A 15,073-nucleotide genomic window follows, 5' to 3' on the forward strand; every position below is an offset into this window, starting at 1 on the left:
CTATACTTGCAATGAAGTTATTTCCTCTAACCGAGAAGAAATTCTAAGCCGACGAAAATACTCTATCACTAAGCATGCATGATCTCCTATGAGAAGCGAAGACTCTTTTGGGATTTTATTTTATGCTTAGTGTATTTGTATTCTTCACTTTTTTATTTATTTTTGTATATTCCTCTTAAAAGTTGATTTATGGAGAAACAAGTTGTTTTTTGGTGTACTTCTGGGTTGTGTTATACTTTCTAGCCGGCCTTGTCTTCGCAGGTTGAGACTAGTACTTGCTATGTATCTCCTTTGGAATTCTATGCTTATGTGTGTGTGTATCTTTCATTTCTGTATATTGACGCATTTATCTTTACTGTTACATGTATGATGATGATTACCGCCTTTGTTTTATCCTTCCTTTATAGGCTCCTAAATATAATGTTATATTTTGAAACCCATATATACATATATATTAGGTGTTGTAATGTCTCACCACCTCTGATTTACGACTATAGCGTAAGGCTTTGTGTGGTAAAGTGTTACATCATAAGGAGGCGTGTGTCACGCTATAAAACTGCTGAGTCAGCGATTCAAGTTATAAATATCTTAAACGGATAATTACGAAAGTAAATGTATTAAAACACAAGTAATAATATATATGGGGATAAATATATATAAATTACTAATATACACTACAAGGGGGGCGCTACATGGCGGCGATTTTTTTTATTGGCGGCATATTTAAACCGCTGCAAAAAGTAATCGCCACTAAATGAATATTTCGCCGCACACGATTAGAAAACCGCTGCCAAATATGACTTATAGGATTTGCTTCATGTTTACCGGTGGCTTCGAAACTGCCGCTATTTATGAAGATGTTTTCAAGTTGGTGCACATTTAGCAGCGGTTTTAAAACCACCGCTAAGCGGTTCTATGGTTTCGATAATAGTTACCGGCGATTGCAAACCGCCGCATTATCTAATAGATTTTTTAAACTTTGAATCATTTTTCGGCGGTTTAAAACCGCCGCCAAATTAAAAAATAAAAAAAAGAAATTTGGGATTCTATAAAAAAGCCTATAACTTTTTAGGATATTATAGAACTATTTTTTTGGATTTTTTTATTATTCTAAGAGTTAATATTTTCAACCTTAGAATCTAAACTTGTAGTAGAAACAAAAAACTTATCTGCAAAAGAAAATAATATTTTCATAAAAATACGAAGAAAAACAAATCTCTTGCAAAGAATTGCATAGTCTAATTTAACAAAATGTTTGTTTCAATCCAAAATATCTCCAGTCCTAATAAATTATTTTTCACTCTATCATTCTACAGAACTCATCCCTGCAGCGATGTCTGGTGGCAACTCCTCACCTTGCCATTGAAATAGATAAATCAGAGCACTCTCCATCGCCTGCATCTTTTTCTTATTTGTTGCTGCCTCATCTTCCATCGCCTTCCTCTTCAACTTCTCGCCTTCCAGCTCTGCCTGCAGTTCAAGCAGCTTTCTCTGGGTCTCCTCTAGTTGGACTCCGTTACCCAGTGCATGTGAGTTTGGACCGAAAAGTTGACTAGGAGTCGATCCGAAATCTACACCACGCACTCTTTCCAGTTTCTCTTTTCCGAAAACTTGAGCAATGGAATCATTTTGAGACAACACTCTAGAAGACACATCCTCTAGCTCAATCTCTTAAATTCTTTCCTACAGTCACAAATTAGCAAATACAATCATTTTGTGGATAGGTCCATCTCATTTCAAGAACACGCCAAACAGGAACATTAATTGTATCACTTTCATCACAGGAAAACACACATAAATATTCACGCGATAAAAATTGGGGTTCAAAAGATAACAACATAAAATAACTAAAATAGAGCATCTGTTTCATAGGATGCAAACCACTATAAAAAGAAATAAAGGATAAATGAAACTGAATCATTTAAATTCTACCCCAACTATTTCTAAGTTACATCAAAGTTGAAAATGTCTAGAAACATAGCAAGGTAAATTTGTAACGATAATTAAAAGTAACGTGAATTGGAAATAGTAAAGTTCTTTTGGTCCATCTTGACACAGGGAAGCAAATTATTCAGTAAAGAAATGAAAAACAAAATAAAATACAGAAGTAGACTATAACCCTATTTGAGATCATAACTTAATCGATCAATTATAATAAGTAGTACTTACACCAATTGCTTTTGTTTCCTCATTGATATAGGAACCATCCTTTTTTTGTGCACTGTGATCCATAACTCTCTTCTACTGACTCTTCTCCTTTGTTGTTCCGACTATATCAAGAAAGTTCAAGCCATCACCGTATTCCACACAACCAAGGTATCTTAAGTCATAGAAATAGTCCAATAAAGAGTGAATAAAAAAGTAAAGTACCTCTTCTTCTATCCGTCGTGCAAAGCTTTTCGATCTACCAGTGTGGGTATATAGTTGTTTTGATCGATTAATCGTGTTTTTCCTACACTTCTCTTGTTAGTCCATCAGAGACAAAGGGCGATTAGAAACTGATTTAAAAAGACTCAATGTTAAATAAATTGTATTGTGGTGTACCAATGATATATTAGAGTACCTTCGTCTCAGCTTTTGGCGCGATACTCAAGGAACCATCTCCAATGCTCTCGATCAATTTCCGATGGACGCTGTTGAATATTTTGTTCTATCGTAAATGTTGGCTCGTAAAAATCACTATACAACCTCAGCCTTGCTTCCTTCCAAGACTTTTCCATACTTTTCAAAATATTTTTCTTGATAGTTCCTTCATTATCTTCATCAAAGTGAAAAATTTGCTATACAAATAATACAATTTGTCAATAATTTAAAAAATAAGTAGATTTGATTCAACATGGATATATACTTTTACCTTGACACATTCATTATAAACCTTGTCTTTAGTGGTAATCTTATGCCAACTTTTCTTACAGATAGAAAATTTTCCATAGTCAGATCCTAACAGACCAAGCACGCCAATCAACAGTCCAGCTTCGTCACCAATTGTTTGCTTTACGTTGTTGAACCTGAGTACGATCTTTCTATCGTTAGGCCGTTCCATAGCCTCCCTCATGCTTATTCTTGCCGGCTTGATTGTGCCGTCAAAATCTATAAGCCAAATATAATACCTTATATGTGTATCCATTGTGGACAGCATGCGAGAAAATTAATATATAACATATATTCTAAATCATGTTGAACAAAGAAAAATTATTAAATACGTTACCGATGATCTTAACTTCCCAAAACTCTGTAGTCTTGCATCCTTTGCGACTCTAAGATCTAGGATTAACAAAGGGGCATAAGCTTCTTGGTCAAGAGAATCTACATTATGTGCATCAGCTGCCAAGTTTACATGGCCTGGCTCGAGTCCTAAATGTTATTTGTGCTCGTTTGTGGAGCAGGCCTTGGTACACTACGCGACAGAAGGAAAGGGCGTGAAGTTGGAGGGACATTATCACCACTGTCCGGAAGAATTTGAGAATCATCGCGGTGGGAAGCCAAAGCGGGAGGCGGAGCTGTTTGAGGTTGCTGACATTTTGGTCCTAATTTTTGTTTTTTGTGTAACAACCTTTCCTAGCCATCTTAAAAGATAAAAATAGCACCTGTTTCTCGAATAAAACAAATTACAATGAATGAGTGTCAAAGGATGATGTATACTTTCGTAATTCATAATTAAAATCCTATATTGATTATAATAATTACTTTCACAGAATATACATCAAAGGTTTACTAGGTGAAAGCCTAGTTTGGTATGCACTAATCATCTCCTTATTAAAAGATTTTTACATTTTACACGGCAAGTGCTTTTTCTTTTTGTCTAAACCTAACGTCTAATTAAAATAACACATTCATAAGATTATTAATGAGACATGAAATAAAAAATTTAAACAAAAATATACATTTTAAATTCTATTCACTCACAATCAAGTCTTGGTCATGTCACAGTTATGCTTTTTTGGACAAGTTGTTACAAGCAAAAGTTGAATTTTAGTTCGTTAATTAATAGTGCATCTAGAAATGGACAAGTTTATATATAGAATTAAGGTTTTAAATAGGTGAAACTACAATTTGAAATGAAATCTTTTATTATTTCAAAACTTTTATTGACTATATATAAACTAAGCATTCAATGAATATAATGCTAGCTAATAATAGAAATTTGAGTCATTATGTTGGATTCTATGGATAATACTAATTTGCAAACACAAATGTGTAGATATATATACGCGTTAATGTGCACATACCTTTAAAAGAAATTGGCTTGTTGTCCACTTTAAAAGTCTGCAAGATATATCCGTTATAATCACTGAAAGCAAATCTTTACTTAATATTAATATAAGGAGCATATATTATTATTGGGTTCAACCGTTCAAGGAATGGGTCTTTTGCACAGGAATTATTTTATTGGATAAAGAAGTAGGCTTGAAAGAATGCCCTTCATGAACAGAAGAATAAACAGTGGAATAATAACAAATCACTTAATATATTTTAAATACAATATGGTGGTTGTAGCACACATTCAAATCATCCAAACAAACAGACTCCTATAAAACAATTACATACTTCATAAATACTAACCTTTAAGGTAAGCTTCATAAGGTGTTTGTTAATGACAATTTATAACACTACTAAGTAATGAAGAATAACACATGGTTCATGAAATTAATAAACAAACATAAGTGAAGATGACAGCTGAAGCAAGTTTAACAATCAAAACCAGGGCATTCAATTATTTATACCACACAAATCTCAAATCCAGCATTGAATTATATATAAAATGCAGTCAAAGCAATCCAATTACCACTTAGATCCTACTCCTGGATTTTTCCATAGCCATGGAGCTGCACAGTAAAGAAATATTACTTAGCCAAACTTTATATCACATTAATTGGTGTATAAACTACATTACTAACTGTGTAATATTATCTAAGATTTAAAATATTGACTTACTTTATCTGTGTCATATCCATCGTACTCAACTGCAGTCTGCAGACATGGATCAATTAACTCTTTCAGACATGTTTGCCTTGTGTTACAATAAAATTCTATCAACTGCAGTGCAAAATTAAGTTTCTTTAATTAAAACTTGTGGTCAACTTAGGCTTGGTAGCTAAAGTTATTTACTGGTGTATATTGACTAGCTGTGTTTTTTCCCAACGTAAAAAAATAAGAGAATAAAAAGAAAACAAAAAAGTAGCAAAAGATGTATATCTATTTTTTTCTAACACTAGTTTGATGATTATTGATTAATTCCTAGAGGACTAAATCACAGCACAAACTACTAATATTTTCACACTTCAGTGATCATAAGAAAAATTTCTTCTCAAACATGAATTATCAATACATTCAAATTAACCATCTAAGTAAATACCACCTATTAGGCTATAATCACTGACTTAGCTACAGATAATGGAGTGGGATTTCATCAAAAAATGAGACATGAGTAATTGGAAGGTCCAGAAAATTGGTTATCATGATAGGACTTTGATCAAATTTCTCATCTCTTTAAATATTACCAAATTTGATCAAAAGACAGAGGAGCATCGTACAATTATCAAAACATGCAAAACCTTCTTTGATAGTAAGAACACCTACCATAATCACATTTTAACATCACAAATTGAAAGAAACACTGGTGATTACTGGAGCAGAGAGGACGAGCTAACAGCTGGCCCGAACGGACGACAACAACGCGGGCAGAGACAATGACGCGACAGGCAGCTTCCAGAGACCGAGATTGCGGCACGAGATGAGCAGTCCTCGTCGGCGACAGCAAAGGCAGGCCAGAGCGCGAGAGGTGAGAGCTTCTCTTAGGGTGTGGGGGCTTCGTTCAATGTATTCAGGGCTGTGAGGTAGGGCTGGGGTGTACAAGGTTTGAGAAGAAGACGCCGGGGTATTTCATATGAGGAGTACTCAAATTTTGCGAGTGTTTGAAATAGTTGATACTAAACCAAATCCCTAATTTCGAATGTTAGTGGAAATTAATAATATTAGTTCTAATAATAATAATGTGAACAACAATAATAATAGTAAGTATAATAATATTTACTCCAATGAGTATATATTGCCAAAAAAAATAGGAAGATAACCAGAATGATTATAGCAGGAGAAATCTGAAAAATAAAAATATTAAAGAACCTAAATTTAGTGTTGATATTTTAAATTTTGAAATAATAACAATAATAGTAATAATAATACGGTATAGGAGTTAATAATAATATTATTATTATTTTATTTAACCTTTTATCAATAGCTTTTTTCATTCTTATTTTTCATTTACTTCAAATTTAACAACTAAATTTAGTCCTCTTTAACTTTTGATTCCTTTAAAATTAGCAATCTATGTTTTGGTTTTAAAATTAGCAATCTATGTTTTAGTTCCAAAACAGATATTCAAACTATCCCTGAAATTGATTTTCTCATGTGAAAGATCGAAATTGAAATCTCAAACCTTGAGCAACACCAATCATATATAACTAAGCTGCTATATTCATTGTGTATCCGTTGCTCCTTTCAAATAAAGACTAATATTGAAAATACATAATCCATTTTTGTATCTATTATTTTCTATTTTCAAAGTATTATCACGAGTATATACTTGACTTTGCCTACATTTAACTTTTGTAATAAATAATTGCAAATTCATTTCATTAGAATCTTCTGCATCTAATGCTCATAATTATAATAATAAGTATGTGTGAATGATATGTAAAATAGTAGACCCGAGGGCCTTGAATGTGGCACAGAATATAATGATAAACTCAATCCATAGAATTATTCACCTCAATAAAAATAACCAAAGTACCAATCAACTCTAAATATCAGATTCCCTAAATACTCCAATATGATAAACTGTCCACCAAGAACATTCTTGATTAACAATCTGAATAGTGATAAAGTCATGACAAAATCAGCAAACAAGTGACGATCTATCCTATATAACCTGAAAAGAAATTCTTTAACTATTCTAAAGCACTGTCCTCAAGGATTCAAGTATCATTGTGCCCATATAGCCAAATGCCACGCATTCTTCTTCCCAGGAGACATTCCACTATAAGGATATTCATTCTCTTCTGGCGTTTTATTGAGGTCATAGGACAGTGATGAGTGGATAATTTATACGCTTTTTGTCATTGTTTTTAGTACGTTTTAAGTATGTTTTAGTTAGTTTTTATTATATTTTTATTAGTTTTTAGTTAAAATTCACTTTTTTGGACTTTACTATGAGTTTGTGTGTTTTTCTGTGATTTCAGGTATTTTTTGGCTGAAATTGAGGGATCTGAGCAAAAATCTGATTCAGAGGCTGAAAAGGACTGCAGATGCTGTTGGATTCTGACCTCCCTGCACTCGAAGTGAATTTTCTGGAGCTACAGAATCTCAATTGGCACGCTCTCAACTGTGTTGGAAAGTAGACATCCTGGGCTTTCCAGAAATGTATAATAGTCCATACTTTGCCCGAGATTTGATGGCCCAAACAGGCGTTCCAAGTCAGCTCAAGAATTCTGGCGTAAAACACCGGAACTGGCACAAGAATGGGAGTTAAACGCCCAAACTGGCACAAAAGCTGGCGTTTAACTCTAAGAAGAGTCTCTACACGAAAATGCTTCAATGCTCAGCCCAAGCACACACCAAGTGGGCACAGAAGTGGATTTTTATGTCATTTACTCATCTTTGTAAACCCTAAGCTACTAGTTCTCTACAAATAGGACCCTTTGCTATTGTATTTTAGTCTTTTGATCACTTGAATCTTTTGATCATGTTTTTATGATTGAACCCTCTTTGGGAGGCTGGCCATTCGGCCATGCCTAGACCTTGTTCTTATGTATTTTCAACGGTGGAGTTTCTACACACCATAGATTAAGGTGTGGAGCTCTGCTGTACCTCGAGTATTAATGCAATTACTATTGTTCTTCTGTTCAATTCAGCTTATTCTTGTTCTAAGATATTCATTCGCACCCAAGAACATGATGAATGTGATGATTATGTGACGCTCATCATCATTCTCACCTATGAACGCGTGCCTGACAACCACTTCCGTTCTACAAGCAAACAAGGCTTGAATGTTTATCTCTTGGATCCCTTAATCAGAATCTTCGTGGTATAAGCTAGAATTGATGGCGGTATTCAAGAGAATCCGGAAGGTCTAAACCTTGTCTGTGGTATTCTGAGTAGGATTCAAGGATTGAATGACTGTGACGAGCTTCAAACTCGCGATTGTGGGGCGTTAGTGACAGACGCAAAACAATCACTGGATTCTATTCCGACATGATCGAGAACCAACAGCTGAATAGTCGTGCTATGACAGAGCGCGTTGAACATTTTCACTGAGAGAATGGGAGGTAGCCATTGACAACGGTGAAACCCTACATACAGCTTGCCATGGAAAGGAGTAAGAAGGATTGGATGAAGACAGTAGGAAAGCAGAGAGACGGAAGGGACAAAGCATCTCCATACGCTTATCTGAAATTCTCACCAATGAATTACATAAGTATCTCTATCTTTATTTTATGCTTTATTCATAAATCATCTATAACCATTTGAATCTCCCTGACTGAGATTTACAAGATGACCATAGCTTGCTTCATACCAACAATCTCCGTGGGATCGACCCTTACTCGCGTAAGGTTTATTACTTGGACGACCCAGTGCACTTGCTAGTTAGTTGTGCGAAGTTGTGATAAAGAGTTGAGATTGCAATTGAGCGTACCATGTTGATGGCGCCATTGATGATCATAATTTCGTGCACCAAGTTTTTGGCGCCGTTGCCGGGGATTGTTTGAGTTTGGACAACTGACGGTTCATCTTGTTGCTTAGATTAGGTATTTTTCAGAATTTTTAAGAATGAATTCTAGTGTTTCAAGGTGATGTTCTTATCATCACCAAAGCTGATTGATCTTCATCAATTTAGCTCTTGAATGCAATGTCTTGCTGAAGCTTGGCTAGCCATGTCTAATTCCTTTAGACTAAAGCTTTAGACTAACATTGCATGATTCCTGGAATTCTTATTAAAAATTTTGAATCTCTTTATTTTCTTTTTCCACATAATTTTCGAAAAAAAAACCAAAAAAAAAAATTACAAAATCATAAAAACCAAACATATTTCCTGTTTGAGTCTAGTGTCTCATTTTAAGTTTGGTGTCAATTGCATGTTTCTGTTCTTCTTGCATTCATCACGTGTCTTCATTGATCTTCAAGTTGTTCTTAATGATTTACTTGCTCTAATCTTTAAATTCTCTTGTTTTGTGTGTTTTGTTGTTTCTCATACGCATTCTCAATTTGTTAGTGTCAGTAGTATACAAACTTCTAAGTTTGGTGTCTTGCATGCATTGTTTATTTGATTTTAGTTGCATTTTGGTTATTCCTCATTACTAAAAATCCAAAAAATTTTTAATTTGTGTCTTTTCAAGTCAATAATACAGAGAATTGAAGATTCAGAACATATAGCAGAGGAATTACACAGAAAAAGTTGGGCGTTCAAAACGCCCAGTGAGGAAGGAAAACTGGCGTTTAAACGCCAGCCAGGGTGCCTGGCTGGGCGTTTAACGCCCAAAAGGGTAGTGTTTTGGGCATTAAACGCCAGAATGTGCACCATTCTGGGCGTTTAACGCCAGGATGGCACAAGAGGGAAGATTTTGTTTTCAATTCAAATTTTTTTTTCAAGTTTTCAAAATTTTTCAAAATCAAATCTTTTTCAAATCATATCTTTTCAATGATATATTTTCAAAATCAATTTCTTTCCAATTTCAAAAATACTTGCTAACAATTAATGATTTGATTCAACATTTCAAGTATGTTGCCTTTTCTGTTGAGAAAGGTTTAATGTTTGAATCATATCTTTTCTTGTTAGCCAAGTCATTGATTTTAAAAATCAAATCTTTTTAAATTATTTTTCAATCATATCTTCTCAATCATATCTTTTTAAAACTATATCTTTTCAATCATATCTTTTAATCACTTCTTTTTCAAAATAGTTTTCAATCATATCTTTTTTATTTCTACTTTCAAAAATATTTTTCAAAAATCACTTTATTTCTTTCCCAATCATATTTTTCGAAAATCATTCTTCAATTTTTCAAAATGTTTTTAAAATCTTTTTAATTTATTTTCGAAAATTTCTTCCCCTCTTCTCACATCCTTCTATTTATGGACTAACATGTACAATTCGAACTCTATCTTTCTAAGTTCGAATTCTTCCACCTCTTCCTTCTATTTTTCTTTTCCTCTGACACCTCAAGAAATCTCTATACTATGACATAGAGGATTCCATATTTTCTTGTTCTCTTCTCTTTCATATGAGCAGGAGCAAAGACAAAAGCATTCTTGTTGAGGCTGACCCTGAACCTGAAAGGACCTTGAAGCGAAAGCTAAGAGAAGCTAAGGCACAACTCTCTGTAGAGGACCTAACAGAAATCTTCAAAGAAGAAGACATGGCAGCCGAAAACAACAACAATGCCAACAATGCAAGGAAGGTGCTGGGTGACTTTACTGCACCTACTCCCGACTTCTATGGGAGAAGCATCTCTATCCCTGCCATTGGAGCAAACAAATTTGAGCTTAAGCCTCAATTAGTTTCTCTAATGCAACAGAATTGCAAGTTCCATGAACTTCCATTGGAAGATCCTCACAGTTTTTAGTTGAATTCTTGCAAATCTGTGACATTGTCAAGCCTAACGGGGTTGACCCTGAGGTCTACAGACTTATGCTATTCCCTTTTACTATAAGAGACAGAGCTAGGATATGGTTGGATTCACAACCTAAAGAAAGCCTGAACTCTTGGGAAAAGCTAGTCAATGCCTTCTTGGCAAAGTTCTTTCCACCTCAAAAATTGAGTAAGCTTAGAGTGGAAGTCCAAACCTTCAGACAGAAGGAAGGCGAATCCCTCTATGAAGCTTGGGGAAGATACAAACAATTGATCAGAAAGTGTCCTTCTGACATGCTTTCTGAATGGAGCATCATAGGTATCTTCTATGATGGTCTGTCTGAACTGTCCAAGATGTCATTCGATAGCTCTGCTGGAGGATCTCTTCATCTGAAGAAGACGCCTGTAGAAGCTCAAGAACTCATTGAAATGGTTGCAAATAACCAATTCATGTACACTTCTGAAAGGAATCCTGTGAACAATGGGACAAATCAGAAGAAAGAAGTTCTTGAGATTGATACTCTGAATGCTATATTGGCTCAGAACAAAATATTAACTCAACAAGTCAATATGATTTCTCAAAGTCTGTCTGGAATGCAAGCTGCACCAGGTAGTACTATGGACGCTTCATCTGAAGAAGAAGCTTATGATCCTGAGAACCCATCAATGGAAGAGGTGAATTACATGGGAGAACCCTATGGAAACACCTATAATCCTTCATGGAGAAATCATCCAAATCTCTCATGGAAGGATCAACAGAGACCTCAACAAGGTTTCAACAACAATAATGGTGGAAGAAACAGGTTTAGCAATGGCAAGCCTTTTCCATCATCTTCTCAGCAACAGACAGAGAATTTTAAGCAGAGCCACTCTGACTTAGCAACCATGGTCTCTGATCTAATCAAAACCACTCAAACTTTCGTGACTGAAACAAGGTCCTCCATTAGGAATTTGGAGGCACAAGTAGGACAGCTGAGTAAGAAAATTACTGAACTCCCTCCTAGTACTCTTCCAAGCAATACAAAAGAGAATCCAAAAGGAGAATGCAAGGCCATTAACATGACCCACATGACCGAACTTGGAGAGGAGGAAGAGGCAGTGATCGCCACTGAGGAAGACCTCAATGAACGTCCACTGGCCTCCAATGAGTTCCCTAATGAGGAACCATGGGAATCTGGGGCTCACACTGAGACCATAGAGATTCCATTGGATTTACTTCTGCCATTCATGAGCTCTGATGAGTATTCTTCCTCTGAAGAGGATGAAGATGTCACTGAAGAGCAAGTTGCTAAATACCTTGGAGCAATCATGAAGCTAAATGACAAGTTATTTGGTAATGAGACTTGGAAGGCTGAACCCCCTTTGCTCACCAAAGAACTGGATGACTTGTCTAGGCAGGAATTACCTCATAAGAGACAGGACTTTGGGAAGTTCTCAATACCTTGTACCATAGGCACCATGACCTTTAAGAAGGCTCTGTGTGACTTAAGGTCAAGTATAAACCTCATGCCTCTCTCTGTAATGGAGAAGCTAGGGATCTTTGAGGTATAAGCTGCAAAAATCTCACTAGAGATGGCAGACAATTCAAGAAAACAAGCTTATGGACTTGTAGAGGATGTTCTGGTAAAAGTTGAAGACCATTACATCCCTACTGATTTCATAGTCCTAGAGACTGGGAAGTGCATGGATGAATCCATCATCATTGACAGACCCTTCCTAGCCACAACAAAGGCTGTGATTGATGTTGACAAAGGAGAATTGATCATTCAAGTGAATGAAGAATCCTTTGTGTTTAAGGCTCAAGGATATCCCTCTGTAACCATGGAGAGGAAGCATGAAGAGCTTCTCTCAAAACAGAGCCCAATAGAGCCCCCACAGTCAAACTCTAAGTTTGGTGTTGGGAGGCCTCAACCAACTTCTAAGTTTGGTATTGAACCCCCACATTCAAACTCTAAGTTTGGTGTTGGGAGGTTCCAACATTGCTCTGAGAATCTGTGAGGCTCCATGAGAGTCCACTGTCAAGCTACTGACATTAAAGAAGCGCTTGTTGGGAGGCAACCCAAATTTATATTTTCCTTTGTTATTTTATCTTTTCTGTAGGTTGATGATCATGGAAAGTCACAAAATCAATTGAAAAAGAAAAACAGAATGAAAAACAAAATAAAAAAACAGAAAGAAAAATAGCACACCCTGGAGGAAAACCTTGCTGGCGTTTAAATGCCAGTAAGGGCAGCAAATGGGCGTTTAACGCCCAGTCTGGCACCATTCTGGGCGTTAAACGCCAGAAAGGGGCACCAGACTGGCGTTAAACGCCAGGAAGGGGCAAGAAGTTGGCGTTAAATGCCAGAAATGGGCACCAGCCCGGCGTTTAACGCCAGAATTGGCATCAAGAGCATTTTTGCTCGCCATTTGGTGCAGGGATGAATTTTTCTTGACACCTCAGGATCTGTGGACCCCACAAGATCCCCACCTACCCCACCACTCTCTCTCTTCTTCACCCATTCACCAATCACGTCAACACCTCTTCCCCAAAAACCCCTCACCTATCAAATCTTACTATTCTCTTCACCACTCATATCCATCCTTCATAAAACCCCACATACCTCACCATTCAAATTCAAACCACTTTCCCACCCAAACCCACCCTCACATGACCGAGCCATACACCCCCTCTCCACTCCTATATAAACCCATCTTCACTCCTTCATTTTCACACAACCTAAACACTACTTCTCCCCCTTGGCTGAACCACAAAGCCACCTCCATCTCCTCTATTTATTCTTCTTCTACTCTCTTCTTTCTTCTTTTGCTCGAGGACGAGTAAACCTTCTAAGTTTGGTGTGGTAAAAGCATTGCTTTTTGTTTTTCCATAACCATTTATGGCATCTAAGGCCGGAGAAACCTCTAGAAAGAGGAAAGGGAAGGCAAAAGCTTCCACCTCCGAGTCATGGGAGATGGAGAGATTCATCTCAAGGGTGCATCAAGACCACTTCTATGAAGTTGTGGCCATGAAGAAGGTGATCCCCGAGGTCCCTTTCAAACTCCAAAAGGGTCAACTTTGATCAAAGGTTGGACCAAGTCCTCATGGATACCACTAAGAAAAGGATGGAGCAAACAAGAGATCCCACTCATCATGAAATCCCTGAGATGCCTCAAGCGATGCACTTTCCTCCACAAAACTATTGGGATCAAATCAACACCTCTCCAGGAGAATTGAGTTCCAACATGGGACAACTAAGGGTGGAGCACCAAGAACATTCCATTCTGCTCCATGAAATTAGAGAAGATCAAAGAATCATGAGAGAAGAGCAACAAAGGCAAGGAAGAGACATTGAGGAGCTCAAGCACTCCATAAGATCTTCAAAAGGAAGAACAAGCCGCCATCACTAAGGTGGACCCGTTCTTTAATCTCCTTGTTCTTTATTTTCCTGTTTTTCGAATTTTCATGCTTATGTTTATCTATGTTTGTGTCTTATGATCATTAGTGTCTTAGTGTCTATGCCTTAAAGTTATGAATGTCCTATGAATCCATCACCTTTCTTAAATAAATAAAAAAAAATGTTCCTAATTGAAAAGGAGAAGGATTGCATGAATTTTGAATTTTATAGCAGATTAATCATTTTGATGTGGTGGCAATACTTTGACTTCTAAATGTATGCTTGAACAGTGCATATGTCTTTTGAATTTGTTGTTCATGAATGTGGGCTCTTGAAAGAATGATGAAAAAGGAGACATGTTACTGAGGATCTGAAAAACCATAAAAATGATTCTTGAAGCAAGAAAAAGCATTGAATTAAAAAAAAACAAAAAAAAAGAAGAAAAATAAAAAAATAAAGTTGTGATCCAAGGCAAAAAGAGTGTGCTTAAGAACCCTGGACACCTCTAATTGGGGACTCTAGCAAAGCTGAGTCACAATCTGAAAAGGTTCACCCAGTTATGTGTCTGTGGCATGTATGTATCCGGTGGTAATACTGGAAGACAGAGTGCTTTTGGCCACGGCCAAGATTCATAAAGTAGCTATGTTCAAGAATCATCATACTTAACTAGGAGAATCAATAATACTATCTGGATTCTGAGTTCCTATAGAAGCCCATCATTCTGAATTTCAAAGGATAAAGTGAGATGCCAAAACTGTTCAGAGGCAAAATGCTAAAAGCCCCGCTCATCTAATTAATACTGATCTTCATAGATGTTTTTGGAATTCATTGCATATTCTCTTCTTTTTATCTTATTTGATCTTCAGTTGCTTGGGGACAAGCAACAATTTAAGTTTGGTGTTGTGATGAGCGGATAATTTATACGCTTTTTGGCATTGTTTTTAGTATGTTTTAGTTAGTTTTTATTATATTTTTATTAGTTTTTAGTTAAAATTCACTTTTCTGGACTTTACTATGAGTTTGTGTGTTTTTCTGTGATTTCAGGTATTTTCTGGCTGAAATTGAGGGATCT

The 15,073-nt window shown here is 36.2% G+C and overlaps 1 long non-coding RNA gene across 4 annotated transcripts; it reads right to left on the reverse strand.

Annotated features, from left to right (window-relative positions):
• Window positions 1-1,165: 1,165 nt before the first annotated feature.
• Window positions 1,166-5,955, reverse strand: LOC112790560 (uncharacterized). Of its 4 annotated transcripts, none has more exons than XR_011879914.1 (10): window positions 5,581-5,955; window positions 4,936-4,971; window positions 4,787-4,826; window positions 4,230-4,266; window positions 3,209-3,587; window positions 2,855-3,090; window positions 2,564-2,780; window positions 2,371-2,462; window positions 2,170-2,270; window positions 1,166-1,683 (listed from the first exon to the last, which is right to left on the reverse strand). It is a non-coding gene; the product is annotated as an uncharacterized lncRNA (long non-coding RNA). The 4 variants fall into 4 exon arrangements; XR_011879916.1 differs by having other exon boundaries at window positions 2,371-2,452; window positions 4,936-5,037; window positions 5,581-5,945; XR_011879915.1 differs by having other exon boundaries at window positions 2,371-2,457; window positions 4,936-5,037; window positions 5,581-5,945.
• Between the last annotated feature and the right edge of the window lie 9,118 nt (window positions 5,956-15,073).

This window comes from Arachis hypogaea, chromosome 3 (genome assembly GCF_003086295.3).
Source record: "Arachis hypogaea cultivar Tifrunner chromosome 3, arahy.Tifrunner.gnm2.J5K5, whole genome shotgun sequence".
In the NCBI taxonomy this organism is placed as follows: Eukaryota; Viridiplantae; Streptophyta; class Magnoliopsida; order Fabales; family Fabaceae; genus Arachis; species Arachis hypogaea.